Here is a 21,290-nt window from a genome sequence, read left to right on the forward strand (position 1 = left end):
GCTGTAGACACACGCGCAGGAAGGAAATCACAGATTTGAAGCTTTCGTGACTGCAAGGATTCATATTCTTAGGTTTTTTCGGTAAAGTCACCGTGTAGGTAAAACATTAAAATTAATGAAAATAAAATAAAATAAAAATCACGACGTTTCGGAGGCAACACAAGTCTCCGTCATCAGGTGGGACCGTCACAGCCGGATTAGCTGCATCAAGTCGTGATTTTAATTTTATTTTATTTTCATTAATTTTGATGTTTTACCTACGTGACTTTACCGAAAAAACCTAAGAATATGAAGGAAATCACGTCGGTGGGTGCGTTCTGCCAAACGTCGCAATTGTTCCACACTCACCGCTGTGGATGCGGAAGTGTTCCTTGAGGTGGTGTTTGCTCTTGAAGTCTCTCCCACACTTTGTGCACTTGTGGCTCGCGGCAGCGGGAGGCTGACCCTTCTGCGCAAAGATGGAACAGAGGTGCGAAGCGAGAATCAGAATAATAAAACAATTTTACCGGAGGGAATCAGATGAGCTATGAAGCTCTTCAGCACGGGCGTTGGGTAGGGGCGAGTAAGCAAGACTCCGCAAGCAGCTCAACGACGCGTCGCGACTTCTATTCCCCTGCACACATTCAGACAGACACATTCAAACAGACACATTCAGACAGACACATTCAGACAGACACATTCAGACAGACACATTCAGACGGACGCATTCAGACGGACGCATTCAGACAGACACATTCAGACAGACACATTCAGACAGACACATTCAGACAGACATATTCAGACAGACACATTCAGACAGACACATTCAGACAGACACATTCAGATGGACGCATTCAGACGGACGCATTCAGACAGACACATTCAGACAGACACATTCAGACAGACACATTCAGACAGACACATTCAGACACATTCAGACAGACGCATTCAGACAGACACATTCAGACAGACACATTCAGACAGACACATTCAGACAGACGCATTCAGACAGACACATTCAGACAGACACATTCAGACAGACACATTCAGACAGACGCATTCAGACAGACACATTCAGACAGACACATTCAGACAGACACATTCAGACAGAAGCATTCAGACAGACACATTCAGACGGACGCATTCAGACGGACGCATTCAGACAGACACATTCAGACAGACACATTCAGACAGACACATTCAGACAGACACATTCAGACAGACATATTCAGACAGACACATTCAGACAGACACATTCAGACAGACACATTCAGATGGACGCATTCAGACGGACGCATTCAGACAGACACATTCAGACAGACACATTCAGACAGACACATTCAGACAGACACATTCAGACACATTCAGACAGACGCATTCAGACAGACACATTCAGACAGACACATTCAGACAGACACATTCAGACAGACGCATTCAGACAGACACATTCAGACAGACACATTCAGACAGACACATTCAGACAGACGCATTCAGACAGACACATTCAGACAGACACATTCAGACAGACACATTCAGACAGAAGCATTCAGACAGACACATTCAGACGGACGCATTCAGACAGACGCATTCAGACGGACGCATTCAGACGGACGCATTCAGACGGACGCATTCAGACAGACGCATTCAGACAGACGCATTCAGACGGACGCATTCAGACGGACGCATTCAGAAAGACGCATTCAGACAGACGCATTCAGACAGACACATTCAGACAGATGCATTCAGACAGACACATTCAGACAGACGCATTCAGACAGACACATTCAGACAGACACATTCAGACAGACACATTCAGACAGACGCATTCAGACAGACACATTCAGACAGACACATTCAGACAGACACATTCAGACAGAAGCATTCAGACAGACACATTCAGACGGACGCATTCAGACAGACGCATTCAGACGGACGCATTCAGACGGACGCATTCAGACGGACACATTCAGACAGACGCATTCAGACAGACGCATTCAGACAGACGCATTCAGACGGACGCATTCAGACGGACGCATTCAGAAAGACGCATTCAGACAGACGCATTCAGACAGACACATTCAGACAGATGCATTCAGACGGACGCATTCAGACGTGCGACGATGCCGGCAAACGGGGGGTCAGTCACCTGGCCCGCCCGGGGAGGTCGCGGTGATGTGTGGAGATCCGCGAGGGCCCCCTCGTGCCGGCGGCGAACGTGCTTCCGCAGCGAGCCCCGACGCTTGTAGCCGCGGCCGCAGTGAGGGCACGACAGCAGCGGCAGCGGCGGCGCGGCAAACGAGCCGTGAGTCCTCGGGCCTAGCGGGGAGGCACGGGGCGAGGGGGCCGCTGGTGGTGCGTGAAGAGACGACGCAATCCCACCGATGTGACGGACCGCTGTCGAGTTTGGTGGTCCGTGTTGTTCACGTCGTCTGTCGTGAAAATTCGGTCACGGTTCCTACGATCGCTGTTTCATTGCTTTTATGGCCAAGCGTGGTGGTGTTTTCTTTTAGACGCTGTCGCCTCGACAGACCTGTTCTTCACCTGAGGACGGCTGCTTGTGTTGTGGCCGAAACGTCGTGAGAATTATTTTATTATGTTTTATTTTTATTATTTTATTACTTCCCTTCTACGTGACTTTACCGAAAGAACCAAGAAGATTTTATGGCTTTGTTTTGGTGATTTTCAAAAAGTGTTTTTGGTTTGGCCGTGTTTTGTTTGTTGTAGTACGGAGTTAGACTGATGGCCTTAATCTAAGTTGCACGCCTCCCTCTCATTCCGCTTCTCACTCTGCGAATGCGTCGCTTAACGGAGATGCCACCGCCTGCGTTGGCAAATACGCAATTGCCGGGTGTCTTGCGATGCCGCTGCCACAAGCGTGGCACGCCCGGCTCTGGTTGGCCCACCCCGAACCGCTGAACGTAACGATCGCTTGGTGAAATTAGCCGCAATCCAGAATAACGTTTGGCCACGTGGCCCAGGGGTAGAGAAAGTGGCTCGCAATCGGGAGGCTGCGAGTTCAAATCGTCATTTGGGGATGGGAAGTTGATTCAGCCCGTCACCGCTTTGGTCTCTCACGCCATGGGAATGTGAAATTCCCACCAGTGGCAATGAATCGGTACCCAGTGAGACGATCACAGCTGCCTCAATGCTCGCTGGAGCAGAACATATACTCTGTGGATTTAGTTCTTGTTGTTAAGTCGACAAATGCTACAAACGTGTTTTTTTTTCGATTTAAAGCTTTCGTGACTGCAGGGATTAATCTTCTTGGTTCATTCGGTAAAGTCGTCACGTAGAATGGAAGTAATAAAATAATAAAAATAAAACATAATATAATAATTCTCACGACGTTTCCGCCACAACGCAAGCAGCCGTCCTCAGGTGAAAACCAGGTCTGTCGAGAAGACAGAAGACAGGTCTGTCAAGAAGACAGAAGATAGAGTCTGTCTTCTCGTCAGACCTGTTCTCCACCTGAGGACGGCTGCTTGCGTTGTGGCCGAAACGTCGTGAGAATTATTTTATTTTATTATGTTTTATTAATATTATTTTATTATTTCCCTTCTACGTGACTTTACCGAAAGAACTAAGGTGTTTTTTTTTCCCTTTCATTTTAAACACAACGCTAACAACTACGCTGTGAAGTCTGAGCACGTGCGCTCTTACCGCCACCGCCACCACCGCCACCACCACCACCGCCACCACCACCGCCATCACCACCGCCACCACCACCACGGCGAGTGGCCCCACTGCCCGGCACATCGCACTCCGCCAATGTCCCGTCCTGCGCACTGCCCAGCGCCTCGGCAGTCTTGTCCACGCCGGGATTGACACCGGTCCCCTCTAAGTTCGTCTCGTCATCCTCCGCCGCCGCCGCCGCCTCCACCTCGTCTTTCTCCTCCTCTTCGTCCACCTCCTCGATGATCTGCAGCCTCTCCTCGTCGTCCTCATCCCGGTCGCGGTCTCGCATCGCCGCGCTCGCGTAGCTCGCCACTGCGACCGAGCAGAGCGGCGCGTCAGCGCGTTTGCCGACGGTTTTACCTTCAAGGGTGTCACTCAAAGGAAACAACCAGGAGGGCAACTGTGGTGAACATTGCTTCACGCTCGCTTCTAAAGATCCATTGCTTTGTTATTTCGATATAAAGCTTTCGTGACTGCAGGGATTCATCTTCTTGGTTCTTTCGGTAAAGTCACGTAGAATGGAAGTAATAAAATAATAAAAATAAAACATAATATCATATTATTTTATTATTTTATTATATGATATTATTATATTATATTATTATATAATAATATTATTATATTATATTATTTTATTATATTATTTTATTATGTTTTATTTGTATTATTTTATTACTTCCCTTCTACGTGACTTTACCGAAAGAACCAAGAAGATACTTTATTATTATTAATATATTCTCCCCCCTCCCGCCCCCTCCATTCCCAGTGTGTGGTCTATCACATTTGACACGAACATCATTTTTGTTCACCTACGTGACTTTACCGAAAAAAAACCTAAGAGTATGAATCCTTGCAGTCACGAAAGCTTCAAATCTAGAACATCATCACATCGACAGCGAGGATGACCGGGCGAGACTGACGCCACGTGCTTTGCCAAGGCCAGGATTGTTTTTCTCCCACCGTCCCACTAATGGCTTAGGTCTGTGAATAAACTTTTACATTGCGGGCAGAGGTCACAAACGTGGTTTTGATTCCTTACCCGTACCTGGCCGCACCAGGGTCGCAATTGGGTACCCGTACCCGGCCGGGTACAGGTACCCGTTCCCTACCTGTACCCGTACCCTACCCGAAATGAGTGACAAACGGTTACTCACCAGTGACTCACGGCCGACCCGTATCCGTACCCGGCCGCACCAGGGTCGCAAACGACTACCCGTACCTGGCTGGGTACGGGTAGCCGGCTATCGGGTAGGGTACGGGTATCGGGTACCCGGTTGCGACCTCTGGTTGCGGGGGATCTGTGTGCCTATGAGAAAGTGTTTCTGCATGCGGCAAAGACTAATTCCATGCCGTTCTGGCTGACCATTCACGGTGACAGCAACGCACAGCGTTGCCACGTCTTACACGTTTTGTTTGGGGGGGTTTTATTATCCCGAAAAAGTTCGCTTAATTTTCCGACCATACGCATATTTTTCACCGTTACTGAAAAAATATCACTAAAAATGAACACCGCTTGTGCGGATTGAATGCAACAACAATTCACAGCGTAACCAGTGAGAAGGTTCGATTGAAAAAAGAACCTATCCTTGACTGCATTCGGTCCCCACGTGTCACTGTCACGGACCGCAGGATTTGCACATTTATTTTTTCTACCAAATAAGGCCCACTGAGTCATGTCGGTTTTTTAACAGAAGCGACCTGGCCAAAAGTGATAGCTCAACAAAGCAGCCTATGTGTAAGTTTATAGCAGCCAAATACTCTGAACGCAAGTTGATTCTAAACGTAGAGGTAAACACCGGATGACCCGGAGACAAATCCACACGACCATGGGGAGAACACGCAAACTCCAAATATACAATAAGCGCCAGGGTCGGGATCGAACCCACGACCTCCTGTATACCAGGCGAGGTAGTTAACATCTCCTAGCCACCGTGATGATGATGAGAGAGAGACACGCAAACTCCAAATATACAGCAGCAGGCGTCAGGGTCGGGATCGAACCCACGACCTCCTGTATACCAGACGAGGTAGTTAACAATCTCCTCGCCACCGTGATGATGATGAGAGAGAGACACGCAAACTCCAAATATACAGCAGCAGGCGTCAGGGTCGGGATTGAACCCATGACCTCCTGCACACCAGGCGAGGTAGTCAACATCTCCTAGCCACTGCAGCAACCCAATCTCAATGTGCATCAAGGGCTCTTGTATGGTGCCATTAAAAAACAAAACAGCATTCTTATTCTTATTAACCAGCGCTTACAATAGAGTCAAGAGTTAGTTTGCAAGGTTCAAGTTCATTGATTAGGTATAGCCCTGTGAGCCATTCGGCTCTTGAAGGTGGTTACTGTGTTATTACTGTACGGTAATAATACAGTAACAGAGCTGATCGACCCTCGGGGATCGATACACACACGAGGGGGTGGGTGGTGAGGCTGGCCAGCGACTTGTGGCTTCCTTGTGGCTAAACTCGCGCCATGGGAATGTGGAATTTCCACGTGCTTCTCGACGCTTCTCTGAGGTTGAAATTTTATTGTTTTAAACCGATAGTATTGGGACATTAGCGACTAAGTTTTTTGCAACAGAAACTTCTTCTATTATTTCCCTTCTACGTGACTTTACCGAAAGAACCAAGAATGTGAATCCCTGCAGTCACGAAAGCTTTAAATCAAAACAACCACAACACAAGATGGCAGATATTTGTCACGATGTTATATTTAAACAATCTAACAACACAACCACCACCACCACAACAACACCACAACAACCACAACAACCACAACACAGCCATATGATGGCAGATATTTGTCACGATGTTAATATTTAAACAATCTAACAACACCACAACAACAACAAGATGGCAGATATTTGTCATGCAAGTCTTTACTTACTTCGTGTTAAACTGCAGTGTTCGTTACTGGGCTGCAACGCCACCCACTCACAACAACAACAGCAGCAGCAACAACACAACAACAACACCATGGACAAGCTCACACGAGAGTGGGGGAGAACTTAGCAACAGCAGCAGCAGCAACAACAACAACACAACATGGACACTCGCGAATTGAATTGTCAATTGATATTTGAGCCCAGCCACTTACTGCCACCCAGTGGCTTCTCCTAAGCGCTGCTGTTGGAGTGCAAGATGACAAATCTGACCACAGCCTGGGGCACAATGGCCCATCATCATCATAAGCCCTTAATAAGCATGGCCGTTGACCCTGGCCATTGACCGAGCAACCCAACGTTCCTACCAGCTCCCTCCGCAGGACGATGTGTTCATACACTAACATCTATACGCAAGACGACTTTTGGGGGTAACTAACAGCTATTGTGTCCACCTCTTTTCTCAGAAAACCATCACAGACGAAATCAATGGCAACAGGGATTTCTCGCTAACGTCCCCTACTGGTGGAAGAGCCTCCGTCCCAGTGAACTCCAGAGTGTGTTTGGCCTCCTCTTCGCTGATCAGAGGAGTTTAAAGAGTTGGGCGTATTCACACTTTACCCCCCACCCACCCACCTCACCCTCCCGCTAGTTTCCCATACCTGGGCAGTGTGCTAATGACCGGCTCCGGTTTCACAGCAGAGGTCTCACTCCAAATCAGTCGAGTGGCATTATCTTTTCGTTGGTTGTGTAACGCTGATGTTCCATTGAACGGGTCCACGTTTCACAAGTGTAATGAAAGGGTTATGTTGACATGACAAAGTGACGCCAGCTGGCCTGGGAAGAGTTTCACGGCTACAGCCACAGAGGTAACAGCCAATCGGGGAAGGAGGCGTATCTGGGGCAAATGTAACAGGAGGGGCTCGCCGAGATGCTCCGGGAACCTGCTGGAACGTTCCACGAGAGGGCGTGGCCGGAGGCGGGGCTTAGCCTGGGGGGATATAAGGAGGAGCGGACACATGGCTCGGGGCGGGTGAGGGGTCCTGGGTCCTGGCTGTGTCGCTGTTCACCCACATTGCTCTCCATCGTCCAGCCACGTGGAAGATCTCCTGCGTTGGTTCCATCGCTGTCATCGTCACGCCGCCAGCCAGCGGCGGAGACGAGTGAGGGCGAGGGGACCTCGCCGAGTGATCGGCTGTGTGTGTAGCCAGTGGAGGTGTTATTGCCTCGAGTTGTATTCAGTGAAGAGGAAGAACCAGTGCTGGCCTGTGTTGTGCTCAGTGTGAGAAATAAAGAAGTACCCTCTATACGACGTGTCGTGGAAGTCGCTCATTACACAAGCAGAGAGAAGGGAGGGGGCATGACCGTGGCCGAGAAGACCCGAAGCTTCCACAAGGATTGATAGACCAGGCAGGTTCCACGCGGCAGCGTTACAAAGGCGAATAAAATGCCACCCAACTGATTCAGAGCGAGATTTCCGCTTTCAAATGCCTGAGTCCATGGCTCCATCTCGGGAGTGGCCGTTCCTCTGGGACACGTTTCAGATTGGATGAAGACTCTCAAACAATCTGGTGGCCAATGGTGAACAAAAAATAACCTTCAACCGTTGCTGGCTTCTCTTTGCTGATGCGGCACTTTCAGTTGGAGCAACAGGAAAACAAAGTTGTACATCCTGAAGAGGCGAACAGACGCGGCGTTTTATTCATAAAGAAATAAGTAGACATTTCAATTGTGTGAAACCAACTATAACCAAAGGGCGGTGAACGCTCCAAATCAACCGTCACGTGACACAAACGTTGAGATTATTTCTGCGAGAATGAAGGAATGGAAATGCTGCAAAATTCAAAGTGTAAATGGCACAGGGTGCACGCCGTGAAACAATGGCTAGGAGATGTTGACTACCTCGCCTGGTATACAGGAGGTCGTGGGTTTGATCCCGACTCTGATGATGCCTGCTGCTGCTGTATATTTTGAGTTTGCGTGTCTCTCATCATCGTGGCTCGGAGATGCTGACTACCTCGCATAGTATACAGGAGTTTGTGGGATCGATCTTCACCCTGACGCCTGCTGCTGTATATTTGGAGTTTGCGTCTCTCTCTCTCTCTCCGTGCTCAAGTGGATTTTTCTAGGGGTCCTCCGGGTTTTCTCTCCAAAATCAACGTCACGCTTTTAGACTCTTTATTTGGGACCCCGGGGTTCTGCCACAAGGTTCAGTTCAGGGGCTCTCCGACAAAATCGTCCACCGCTGAATTGTCACGTGGCTGCTTGTTACTGCACCCCCCCCTCCCCCTTTGCATTTTCCAATTCTCACGACGGATTGAGTTGCAGGTGAAAAAACATTGTGCGCACAAAAATTCCAAATGTTTGTTTATCAAATTCGTTTTTTTTTTTTACCGAGAATCTTCAATGAAAATGTCAACGCAAAGGCAACGATTACCCACGCCCCGTGCAGCCTGAACAGACTGTCGGGGTGAGTGCTGCGACTCGCGCACCTATAGAGGCCGGCATTGTGGCACCACCCCTGACCGACCGCCTTTGTCTCCCCGGCGGTGATGTTCACCACAGACCGCAGCAGCAGGCACACTCATTTGGGGCAGAGTGGACGTAGGGGAGGCCCAGTACCGCTCCGGGGGGGAGGGGTAAAGAAAGGGGCAGGCTGGGTGGTGGAGGGCTGGCGAAGTGTGTGGGATAGCCCAGCGAGGCAATCAGCGGTGACCTCTAAGCGGTGCTGGAAGTGGAGGCTCCCATCCTGCTGCTGCTGCTCCTCCATGAGTGGGTGGGTGAGCGTGTCTCTGTGTGTGAATCTATGGGTCTCTATGGGTGTCTATGGGTCTCTGTGTGAATCTATGCGTCTCTGTGTTAGTCTACGGGTCTTTGTGTGAATCTATGGGTCTCTATGGTTGTCTAGGGGTCTCTCTGTTAGTCTCCGGGTCTCTGTGTTAGTCTACGGGTCTCTGTGTTAGTCTACGGTTCTCTGTGTGAATCTATGGGTCTCTGTATTAGTCTACGGGTCTCTGTGTGAATCTATGGGTCTCTGTGTTAGTCTACGGGTCTCTGTGTGAATCTATGGGTCTCTGTGTGTGAATCTATGCGTCTCTGTGTTAGTCTATGGGTCTCTGTGTGAATCTATGGGTCTCTGTGTTAGTCTACGGGTCTCTGTGTTAGTCTACGGGTCTCTGTGTGAATCTATGGGTCTCTGTGTGTGAATCTATGGGTCTCTGTGTGAATCTATGGGTCTCTGTGTAGTCTACGCGTCTCTGTGTGTAAGTCTACGGGTCTCTGTGTTAGTTTACGGGTCTCTGTGTTAGTCTACGGGTCTCTGTGTGAATCTGTAATAAAATGACTCAGACGCTTCTCTCTGACTTCGTGTCCTTTATTGGGTTCTTGTCTTCTCCCACACGGCACTCTCTTATAGACACTGTATTTGTAGCCCCCGGCTGCTATCGCTATTGTAGCCTCCTTCCTCTCCCCGCAGACTCTCTCCTTTCTCTATTGTAACCTCCGTCCTCTCCCTGCAGACTCGCTGCTGACTCCCTATGCAGATCCCCGCTGCTTACTCTATATGCAGACCCTCTTGGCTGCTACTCCGTGTGCAGACCCGCTGCTGACTCCGTATGCAGCCCCGCTGCTGACTGCAGCCTCCTCGCTGCTTCGGGTCGGTCACCGCTGGCCGACGGTGCCGATCCTCGCTCCCTCGTGTCCGTGGCGATCTCGCCACCCTCCGCTTTCGCCCTTCGTGGCCTCTCTCGTTCCTGGTCCCCCGTCACTCCCCATCCTCTTCCGGTTCCCCTCCCTCTATAGCTTAACCCCTCTCCCCCCACGTGACCTAACTCCTCCCCTCATGACGTCACCTCCGGAGGGCCGTTTACGCCCGCATTACATCACCCTCCCCCATAGAGAAAATCCAGCCGACCTCGGCTGAAATGCAACTTGACAAGCAATGCGGGTGTAAAGGACCAACACGTAAAAAGACACGAAGCATGCAACAACAATATAACAAGAACACAACACAACACAATTTAACGAAACGTGAGGGATTTCGAGCGAGTACGGGTAGCCGGGCCGTCCCGGACGGTCGGCAGCCCACCCGCCGAGCGGGAACGTGGCAGGGTTTTAAGGGCGACAGGAGCAAGTTCATCCGCCGCCATTGGAGGCCCGCCACCGTCCCGGTCGCGTTCAGAGACGTCCCGTAATCGCGTCCGCGGAGGGATAGGAAGAGCTGCAGGTCCCGTAGTTTCTGTGGCTCCGGTCGGCATCCCACGAGCGGAACGTCCTCCCTCCTGCGGCGTCACGGCCGGCTTGTCTGTAAAGGGTACGACAGGCGCTCTTGCAAGGTCAGCAGGCACAGGCAAGGGCGAGTCGGCAGCAACAGACCCCGGCAAGGCAACCTCGGGAGATGACGCATCCGGTCGCGGGGCAATGTACGGCTTCAACCGGGATGTATGCACGAACCAGCGCCGCGAACCAACCCGAACCCGCGCCGACTGTGGGTTGGGAACCTCAATGAGGCGGACCGGACCTTGTCATGGTTTGTGTAATTTAGGAGAGGTACCTGGCCGCACCTGTGGGCAATGAAGCCAGGCCAGGTCCCCCGTTTTCCAGGGGCACTCCCCCTTTGAACGTCGCGCACACCGCTCATTCCTGGCCTGAGCTTTGGCCGTAGCCGTGCGGGCTCTTTCCCTCGCCTCAGTGACACGGCGAACGTTGTCCTGAATATACTCAGGAAGAGGCTTAACAGGTCCCCTCGCACCGGTTCCCAACTGCTCATTAATCGGCGGAACATTTTCACGGCCGTACATAAGAAAGAACGGCGAGTATCCAGTAGCCGCGTGCGGCGTCATGCGATACGCCGAAAGCACCCCAGGGATATGCAAATCCCAATCAGATTGATTTACCCCGACTGTATGGCACAGCATGGCGGACAGGGTCCGATTTAACCGTTCCACCATACCATCCGTTTGTGGGTGGTAGGGGGATGTCCGTATCTTTTTAGTTCCAAGAGCCGCACACACCTCCCCCAACAATTTGGACGAAAAATTTCGGCCTTGATCTGTAAGGAGCCTCTCCGGCGCCCCCTTGTCCATTACATACCCAAATAGAAAGGCGTCAGTGATAGACGCCGCTGACTGGTCAGGCAAAGGCCAGGCCATCGGCCAGCGGGAGAGGTACTCCACCCCCACCAGTAAATACTTATTTCCCCTAGCGGATGGCGGAAAGGGTCCCAAAATATCTAACGCCACCAGCTCATTAACTCGAGATACTTGAATCGATTGTATCGGCGGAACATATGGATGTTTAGGCGGCTTACGGCGGGCACAATCGGGACACGCGCGAACGTGACCGACGACATCTGTCGTCATGCCGTGCCAATAATAGTCTCGCTGCAGCGTCAATAGGGTTTTCTGCACCCCCAGATGTAAAAGTGCATCACAATGCAGAGATCTAATCAATTCGTACCGCAATGACGCCGGTACAACGAGACGCCAGCGTTCCTGTATCCCTTCCCTCCACATCAGCAACCCATCTCGGAGAGCAGTTTCCGGTACACCACCCGCACCGAGTCCCTTACTTGCCTTCTCCGTTTGCTTTCGTAACGTCACCAAAGAATCATCCAACATCTGCTCCCGAATCCACACAGACCTCGGGAGATGCAAAATCCCATCAGCCGGTCCCCCATCAACCGGTCCCGGTGTAAGCGGAGTTTCAAGAACATCCACCGCCAGCGCGACAGGCTGAGGGGGGAGCTGAATCGGTCCACACCTATGCGTCCCCGACGCACACGCACAAGGGGATTGTTGCGGCAACCTGGAAAGTGCGTCCGCATTAGCGTGACGCACACCCTTCCGATGATGAATTTGGAAGGAAAATTCTTGCAGCGTGTCCAGCCACCTCGCCAATTGTCCGGATGGCTGGTCCATCTTAAGAGCATACTGCAAGGCCGCATGGTCCGTGCGGACAATAAACGACCGACCGTACAGATACGGTCGAAATTGGCGGAGAAAAAAAACAATGGCCAAAAGTTCCCTGCGAGTGACGCAGTAGCGGGTCTCCGCGGGAGACAAAACCCGACTCCCATACGCCACAACGCGCTCAACTCCACCTTTCGACTGGGACAACACCGCCCCAATACCAGTGTCACTTGCATCCGTATCCAGAATGAAAGGATGTTCAAAATCCGGATAATCCAACGTCGGTGCAGTAGCCAGTAAATCGCGCAGGCTCCGAAACGCCGCCTCCTCCGGCGGTCCCCAAGCAAATTTGTGTCCCTTCCCAGTAAGGAGATGCAAAGGCCTCGCGATAGTAGCAAAATTCGGAACAAACCTCCGATAATACGAGGCGAACCCCAAAAACCGACGCACATCACCCACCGTGGCCGGGGTTGCCCAATCACGGACACACGCAGTTTTCTCCGGATCCGTGGCCACCCCGTCCGCACTAACAATATGTCCCAAGTATCGAACGGAGTGTTGCAGTAGGTGACATTTCTTTGGCTTGAATTTCAAATTAGCAGAACGCATTCTGGTGAATACAGCCTCCAACCGCAGTAAATGCTCATCAAATGTGCGGCTGAAGACAATAATATCATCTAAATAAATCAGACATGTCTCCCACTGCAACCCCGTTAATACCAACTCCATCAACCTCTGAAAAGTGGCAGGGGCCGCATTCAACCCCATCGGAAGACAGTTAAATTGGAATAACCCCTGCGGCGTACGGAAAGCAGTCTTTTCTCGCGAGGGCTCGTCAAGGGGGAGCTGCCAGAAGCCCGAAGAGAGATCTAGCGTTGAAAAAAACTTAGCCCCTGACAAGGCGTCGAGAGAATCGTCCATACGCGGCAGGGGATACGCATCTGCCACCGACACTTTATTCAACTTACGAAAATCCACACAAAATCGCAATTTACCATCCTTCTTTTTAACCAACACAACAGGCGCGCCCCACGGGCTATTAGACGGAGATATAATATCCGCTTTCAACATGTCATCCACTGCCCCTCGAACATGCTCACGCTCAGCCGGACTCATCCGACGCGAGTTCAAGCGGATAGGGGCAGCGTCCCCTGTGTGGATATGATGATAAAGCAGCGAGGTGCGTCCCAAGTCCAAATCGTCGGAGCTAAACACATCCGAATAACACGATAATAATTTATGAATCGCACAACGCTGTTCGCCGGAAAGGGCCGAATTTTCCCCACACAATTCAGCGATCCAACGATCATCCACCCCTCCATCGTGTGAAACACCACCCACCAGCCCTCCGTCCGGCAGATCACTCTGAGCCGTAAACGCCGTGGTGGCATGTGCCACAACGGTACCAGCCGGCACACACACGCTTTCAGTACTCGCATTAAGCACCTGCAAAAACGGCCGCTGATCTGGACGGACAATAGTTTGCGCCCCCACTAGCGCCAATCTGCCCGTAACAGCGGCGGACGGCGACAGCAAAATCCCAAAAGCATCCTGCCGACCCGGAATCGGCTTCCGATATCGTAAGGGAATGAGCATCTGCGAGCCAGGTGGAATATCAACCGAAACTTCCGATAACGCCTGCACCTGAGCGACAGGAGCCGGTCGCCCCCAGGCGGACTGTAAAAATGCCAATTTCCGGCCCCCCGGTAGTTCAATGCAATTTTCATTGATTCGAATTAGAATGGGCATCTTAGCCAAAAAATCAGTACCCAACAGGCAAGGAACCGCCAGGGACCTCGAAATTAACACAACGCCCGAGGCCGAGACTCCCCCGATAGAAATGTTAGCGTCCACCTGGCCCACGATGCCCATACTACCCCCGTTTGCAGCGATGCAGGAAGCGTAAGCCGGCCTCACGGCCCCCGGTGGAATGTTCAAAAGATGGAATATCACATCCGAAATAATGGTCGCGGACGCACCGGAATCCACCAAAATGCATATGTCCACCCCTTGGATCGACCCAGGTACAGTGGACGAACCGGTAGCGGCCGCGACAACCCGCCGAGCCAGCTTACGCCACTGCGTTATCGAGCGACAAGGCGCAGATACTGGCCTCCCGTATTTAACAACATCCGCGTCGCACAACAACGGCGATGAGTGAGGTGTCGGGCCTTGCCGGGTGTCTGGTGCGCACCGACTTGCCTGTGCTGGAGGATCTTTCTTTGGAGCGTCCGCTGTCGAGGCCTCCTGCTGGGGCGGACCCGGAACACGGGCCCAGCAGTCCCTGGCATAATGGCCCCGACGGCCGCAGCGGAAGCACTCGACGTCGGTGCGGCGCGCAGCGGGCACCCCGTCCCGACGCGGCCGCACCGGCGGCGCAGCCCGCGGCCCCGGCCCGCTTCGGGCCGGCCACGGAGCAGAGGCAGCCGACAACTCCTTCTGGCCGCTCCCATCCGGCACGTACACGGCCTTTGTAGGGTCCCACCCTACGGCACCCCCTTCGACGATAGGACCGCCCGTCCACGCCGTGACCTGTTTCCAGCGGCGGAGATTAAACTGGGCGTCCAGACACTTGGCCGCGGCCCGGGACGTGAGCTTTTCGTGACCGCACGCCGGCATAGGAATGCCAAGATCTCGGGACAACTCCAACATCTTCCCCAGGATGAGAGGTTCCAGCAGGTCAGGCTCCGTCTCCGGGTAAGCGGCCATAGCAAGTTCCAACACGGCGCCCCTATACGCCACCGGTGACTCCTCAGGTGCGCGTTGCCGTTGCACGAATCGGCGATGGGCGTCATCCGGTGGCTCGTACGCGTCCGCCATTTCATCGAACACCCCTCGCAGAGTCTTCTTCTTCGCAGCTTTTATGGAGCGAAAAAAACGAACGGACTCATCATCAAGAAGAGTCGGAAGCACCTCCAGTGCCTCAGCGTCCGTCCACCTCGCTGTACGTACCGCCGCCAAAAATCTACAGGCGAACGCACTCCAATCGCCACCGATGGAGAATTCTTTGACGGTTGTTAGGTGACGACTGCGACTCCTTGGCTTGCTTCCTTCCGCCGCTGACTCCTCCGGTGGTAAATTCAACAAGGCGTCGCAACGCGGTGTCGACAAGATGGCGGCCGACCGTCGCGGCGGTCCCAAAATGGCGGCTTCCCGCTTTCCGTGGTGCGCCACGCCCAAGATGGCGTCTTCGCGCCGCGTGGCCGATGGCGGCGCCATCGAAGACGACCCGGGCTCCTGCCGATCACCACCATCACCTTCCAACGCCGCCCTTGGCGTGACAAGGTCACACAACTGTGTGATGACGTTTTTGAGAGTTACCAGTTGCTCCGCCATCTGGGTCCATCTTAAATCTGCGTCCTGTGGAGCAGATGGGTCCGACGACGCGGCAACCTCCTCGACACCCGGACCCTCACGGATCTCTTCCTCTGCCGAAGTCAAGCCGACTGCAGGAGGAAGATCGTCGTCGTCGGAAGATGAAGCCGACGCCGGAGATGGAATATTCTTTTTCCTCAATTGTTTCGCCATGCCGTTTCACTTCTGACTCCAGTGTAATAAAAGGACTCAGACGCTTCTCTCTGACTTCGTGTCCTTTATTGGGTTCTTGTCTTCTCCCACACGGCACTCTCTTATAGACACTGTATTTGTAGCCCCCGGCTGCTATCGCTATTGTAGACTCCTTCCTCTCCCCGCAGACTCTCTCCTTTCTCTATTGTAACCTCCGTCCTCTCCCTGCAGACTCGCTGCTGACTCCCTATGCAGATCCCCGCTGCTTACTCTATATGCAGACCCTCTTGGCTGCTACTCCGTGTGCAGACCCGCTGCTGACTCCGTATGCAGCCCCGCTGCTGACTGCAGCCTCCTCGCTGCTTCGGGTCGGTCACCGCTGGCCGACGGTGCCGATCCTCTCTCCCTCGTGTCCGTGGCGATCTCGCCACCCTCCGCTTTCGCCCTTCGTGGCCTCTCTCGTTCCTGGTCCCCCGTCACTCCCCATCCTCTTCCGGTTCCCCTCCCTCTATAGCTTAACCCCTCTCCCCCCACGTGACCTAACTCCTCCCCTCATGACGTCACCTCCGGAGGGCCGTTTACGCCCGCATTACAAATCTATGGGTCTCTGTGTGTGAATCTATGGGTCTCTGTGTGAATCTATGGGTCTCTGTGTAGTCTACGCGTCTCTGTGTGTTAGTCTACGGGTCTCTGTGTTAGTTTACGGGTCTCTGTGTTAGTCTACGGGTCTCTGTGTGAATCTATGGGTCTCTGTGTGTGAATCTATGCGTCTCTGTGTTAGTCTATGGGTCTCTGTGTGAATCTATGGGTCTCTGTGTTAGTCTACGGGTCTCTGTTAGTCTACGGGTCTCTGTGTGAATCTATGGGTCTCTGTGTGTGAATCTATGGGTCTCTGTGTGAATCTATGGGTCTCTGTGTAGTCTACGCGTCTCTGTGTGTTAGTCTACGGGTCTCTGTGTTAGTCTACGGGTCTCTGTGTGAATCTATGGGTCTCTGTGTGTGAATCTATGGGTCTCTGTGTGAATCTCTGGGTCTCTGTGTAGTCTACGCGTCTCTGTGTGTTAATCTATGGGTCTCTGTGTTAGTCTACGGGTCTCTGTGTAATGCGAGCGTAAATGAGGTTGCTGCTGGACTCTGACCCAATCACACGACCCGGGGTGTTGGAGGTGGGAAGAGCGGATCTGACGATCCGGAAGGGAGGAGTCAGGGTCACGTGGGAGAGAGGTTATAGAGGGGAGCCCGGAAGAGATCAGGGCCAGTCGAATGAGTGAAGAGGCGGGACCACGTTGGGTGGCCGCCGCGCCATCAGCCACGTGGCTGATGGGGCTTGGCACATCGTCGGCCAGGGTGTGCGGAGCGAGAGAAGAGTGTGCGGGGCGCACGTAGCTAGTGAGTGACTAGCAGAGTGTGCGTGGCACGCGAGAGGAGCGTGCGTGGCACGCGAGAGGAGACGCTGGTCCCTTGTCAGGACCAGCGGGGTGTGAGGAGGAGTGGAGGAGCTGAGGGAGGAGAGCGTGCGCGGGGCGCGTGCGAGACGACGCTGGTCTGAGGAGGAGGCCAGTGGGGTGCGGAGACGAACCCAAATAAAGGACGAACGGAGACCAACATCGCCTGACAGAGTCCTTTATTACATCTGTGTGAATCTATGGGTCTCTATGTGAGTCTGTGGGTCTGTGTGTGAATCTATGGGTCTCTGTGTGCGTCTACGGGGTCTCTGTGTGTGAATCTATGGGTCTCTGTGTGAATCTATGGGTCTCTATGAATCTATGGGTCTCTGTGTGCTTCTACGGGTCTCTGTGTGTGAATATATGGGTCTCTGTGTGCGTCTACGGGTCTCTGTGTGTGAATCTATGGGTCTCTGTGTGAATCTATGGGTCTCTATGAATCTATGGGTCTCTGTGTGCTTCTACGGGTCTCTGTGTGTGAATCTATGGGTCTCTGTGTGCGTCTACGGGTCTCTGTGTGTGAATCTATGGGTCTATGTGTGTGAATCTATGGGTCTCTATGAATCTATGGGTCTCTGTGTGCTTCTACGGGTCTCTGTGTGTGAATCTGCCCTCACTAAAGTCTCCTCTACCAGCCTCCCCCTCTCCTGCCTCTGGCTCTCCTGCCAGGCCACTTATGCTCGATGGCCTTCAGCCCCGACATCGCTCGTGCTATGGACGTCTGTCTCGCGAACTCGTCTCTCGGCACTCCTCTGCCCTCCTCCACGGCTTCCTCACAAAACCCCTGCCACATTTGTCTCTCTCTCCTGTCTGCCATCGCTCTGGCCTCCGCCTCTCCACCCCGCGCACACCGCCCCCCCGGCCTGCCTCCCCGCGTCCCTCGCCACGTCCATCGGTCTCAGCATCACCGGCATCACCACCCTCCTCCTGGCTCCCTCTTGCTCCCACCTGGCCCTGTCGTCTGGAGGTTGCCTCTCCTGCCATCTCCCGCGCTGAGCCCCCCTCTCATGCCCTCTGCCCCCCTGTGCCCCCCTCTCCTGCCCCCCTCTGTCCCCCTGTGCCCCCCTCTCCTGCCCGGCTCTGGCCAGGTTGTCCCGTCTCTCCTCGTCTCTCACGCTCAGAGCTGCTCTCCCTGCAGCTGCTCCCCTCTGGGCGGCTCGGTCTGCACCGTAGCCTCTCCGCTCATCGTCAAGCCTGTTCCAAGTTGGCTCTCTGCCTTGGCCTCTTCTTCCCTCCGCTCCTCTCCCCCCTCTCTCCATGGAAGTTCCTGGCTTGTCGTGCCGGCGATGCAACGCGCACACCTGTACCACCAACACCTGTACCACCAACACCTGTACCACCAACACAACGATCGGCACTATCGCGACACGTTCGTATTTACGTGATCCAACCCAAAAAGCTGAATGATGGATATTTGTTGTGAAAGCCTACGTTGAAAACGTAGGTTTTCGCGACCAATATGATCCATATTACAGGTTTTTGTAAACCCTTCACCACGCGACACAGCCAATTAGTAACAGGGTTGGTCACGTAAACAGAACTTGCCAATTCGTTACTAGTACAGCACTAGTCACACAAACTGGGTGCGTAGCGAGTGAGGATAGTGAGGGTGGTGAGTGAATGAGTGCAGGTAGCGAGTGAGTGTAGTGAATGCGTGAGGGTAGTGACTGAGTCAGTGAGGTAGCGAGTGAGTGTGAAGAGTGAGAGCGAGAAAATCACTCACGCTGAGTCTTCCTCAACGTTGTTCTGAGGTTCTGGGGAGTCCAGGCAGAGTCCTGATGAGAGAGAGAGATACAGGATTCAACACTCCCTGGCTCACACCATACTCATTTCTCACGCTCGCTCCAAACACAAAGACCCCCTCTATCGCCTGAACAGACTGCTGGGGTCAAGTGGCGTTGATAGCGAGTAGCAGTAGCAACCTGGCACTGTGGCACACGAGGGGGTGGGTGGCCAGGGCTAGCGATGTTCACTACACTACACCGCTACGCCTGGTACGCATTTGAGGCTGAGTCGACCTAGGGGAGTCCCAGGACCGGTTCAGATAATCGTCACGTACACACACGTACAGTTTAACACGCGCACACACACACAGTTTATTGAACACGTGCACACACAGTTTAACACGTTCACACACACACAAACAAATCCCCAATGTCTGTGTTCACTTGAATTATTTATTTCAACTAGAAACTTCAACTGAAAATGTCAATGCAAACACAACTATCCCCCCCCCCCCATGTAGACTGTACCAGGTTGTAGGGGCAAGTGGTGTTAGTAGCGAGTAGCAGCACCTATGCAGGCATTGCCCTCGGGGGGCAGGGTCAAGGGTCAGGCACGGGGTCAAAGTCAGTAGCAGGGTCAAGGTCACGAACAGGGTAATATTCTTGGTTCTTTCGGTAAAGCCACGTAGAATGGAAATAATAAAATAATGAAAATATTCAACAATAAATAGTCCGAAGTGAGGGTGAAGAAGGGGGGGGGGCGGATGTGGAGGGGGGGCCGGATGTGGGGGAGGAGCCGAAGGTGAGGGGGGGAGGGGCAGAAAGATGGCGTCTTTGCCACGTGCATCTGCTAAGGCGTCTCCTCCACTCGCTGCATCTTCTCCCAGCTGATCGTCTCCTGCGCTCCAGCAGAGGTCTGACCCCACCACCCTCCTCCTGCTGCTCTCTCTCTCTCTCTGCGCTCTGTCTCCCACGCAGCCGCTGCCGTCTTTGTCTCTCCTTGCTGCTGTGGCTGTGTGTGTGTGGTGTGAGCGAACGCCTGAACGGCTAGAGAAGAGATGGAGTGATGTGGAGCTGAGTGGATCAGCCTCTGTGGAGCAGGAGGAGGAGGCTCGTGAAGGCGCTGCTACTACTGGGCAGTTGGAGGTATACTCTTAGGTTTTTTGTCGGTAAAATCACGTAGGTAAAAATAAAAATTAATAAAAAACTAATATTAATAGAAATAACAATATTGCCTCTGATACAGTCTATAACAAAGATACAGTCTATAATGTAGACTGTACACACAGGTACAGTCTATAATGTAGGGTGACTGACCTGAGTGGTGGGTGAGTGGGTAGTGGGTGTGTGAGTGACTGGGTGGGTTGAGTGACTGGGTGAGTTTGTGGGTGAGGTGCCTGAGATGAGTGGGTGGGAGAGGAGTGAGTGAGGGGAATGAGTGGCTGAGTGGGTGAGTGAGTGACAGTGAGTGGGTGGGTGAGTTGGGTGGGTGGATGAGTGGGTGAGTTGATGGGTGAGTGAGTGGGTGAGGTGACTGTTACATGGTTAATAATATATTTCCAATGATTAGTTGTACCCATCATCACGGTAAAAGATTTAACTACACATATTTGTACCATCTTATTTGACAGGTACTATTCTAATTTACCGGAGTGTTGACATCTCCCGCGTTTAACATTCAGATAAGCCCCTCCCCCCCTCCCCCTTGTATTAGAGCTTGTCACTTGGAATTTGCCTCACTTGATACAGTCAATTTAGCTGTGACGGTCCCACCTGACGACGGAGACTTGGGTTGCCTCCTAAAAGTACGTGATTTATTATTTTATTTCCATGATAATTTTTTATAATTATTATATTTTTACCTACGTGACTTTACCGAAATAACCTAAGAGTATGAATCCTTGCAATCACGAAAGCTTCAAATCTAGAAATCAGTTGGAGGCAGTCGCCCTCCAGCAACAACGAGGGCAGAGGAGCGACGCTCACAACAACGAGCGGAGCGCCGGGCGTTTAAAGCGCAGCGAGTATTCACAGTAGGGGGCACAGTTGTTGCATCGGCCAGCCATCTGTCAGCCAACCCATGGTAGGTGCCTTGGGTTGACTGCCGAATGGCTGTTGTTGTTGTGTGAGCGTGTGGACACAACGCTGAGCGAACTCAACTTACGT

The 21,290-nt window shown here is 52.5% G+C and overlaps 1 pseudogene; it reads right to left on the bottom strand.

Annotated features, from left to right (window-relative positions):
- The window catches only part of LOC133361873 (zinc finger E-box-binding homeobox 2-like), a 9,854-nt pseudogene extending 5,888 nt beyond the window's left edge, over positions 1–3,966 (bottom strand).
- Between the last annotated feature and the right edge of the window lie 17,324 nt (positions 3,967–21,290).

This window comes from Lethenteron reissneri, unplaced genomic scaffold (genome assembly GCF_015708825.2).
Source record: "Lethenteron reissneri isolate LAM-NWPU_2019-01 unplaced genomic scaffold, ASM1570882v1 scaffold_1270, whole genome shotgun sequence".
Classification (NCBI taxonomy): domain Eukaryota; kingdom Metazoa; phylum Chordata; class Hyperoartia; order Petromyzontiformes; family Petromyzontidae; genus Lethenteron; species Lethenteron reissneri.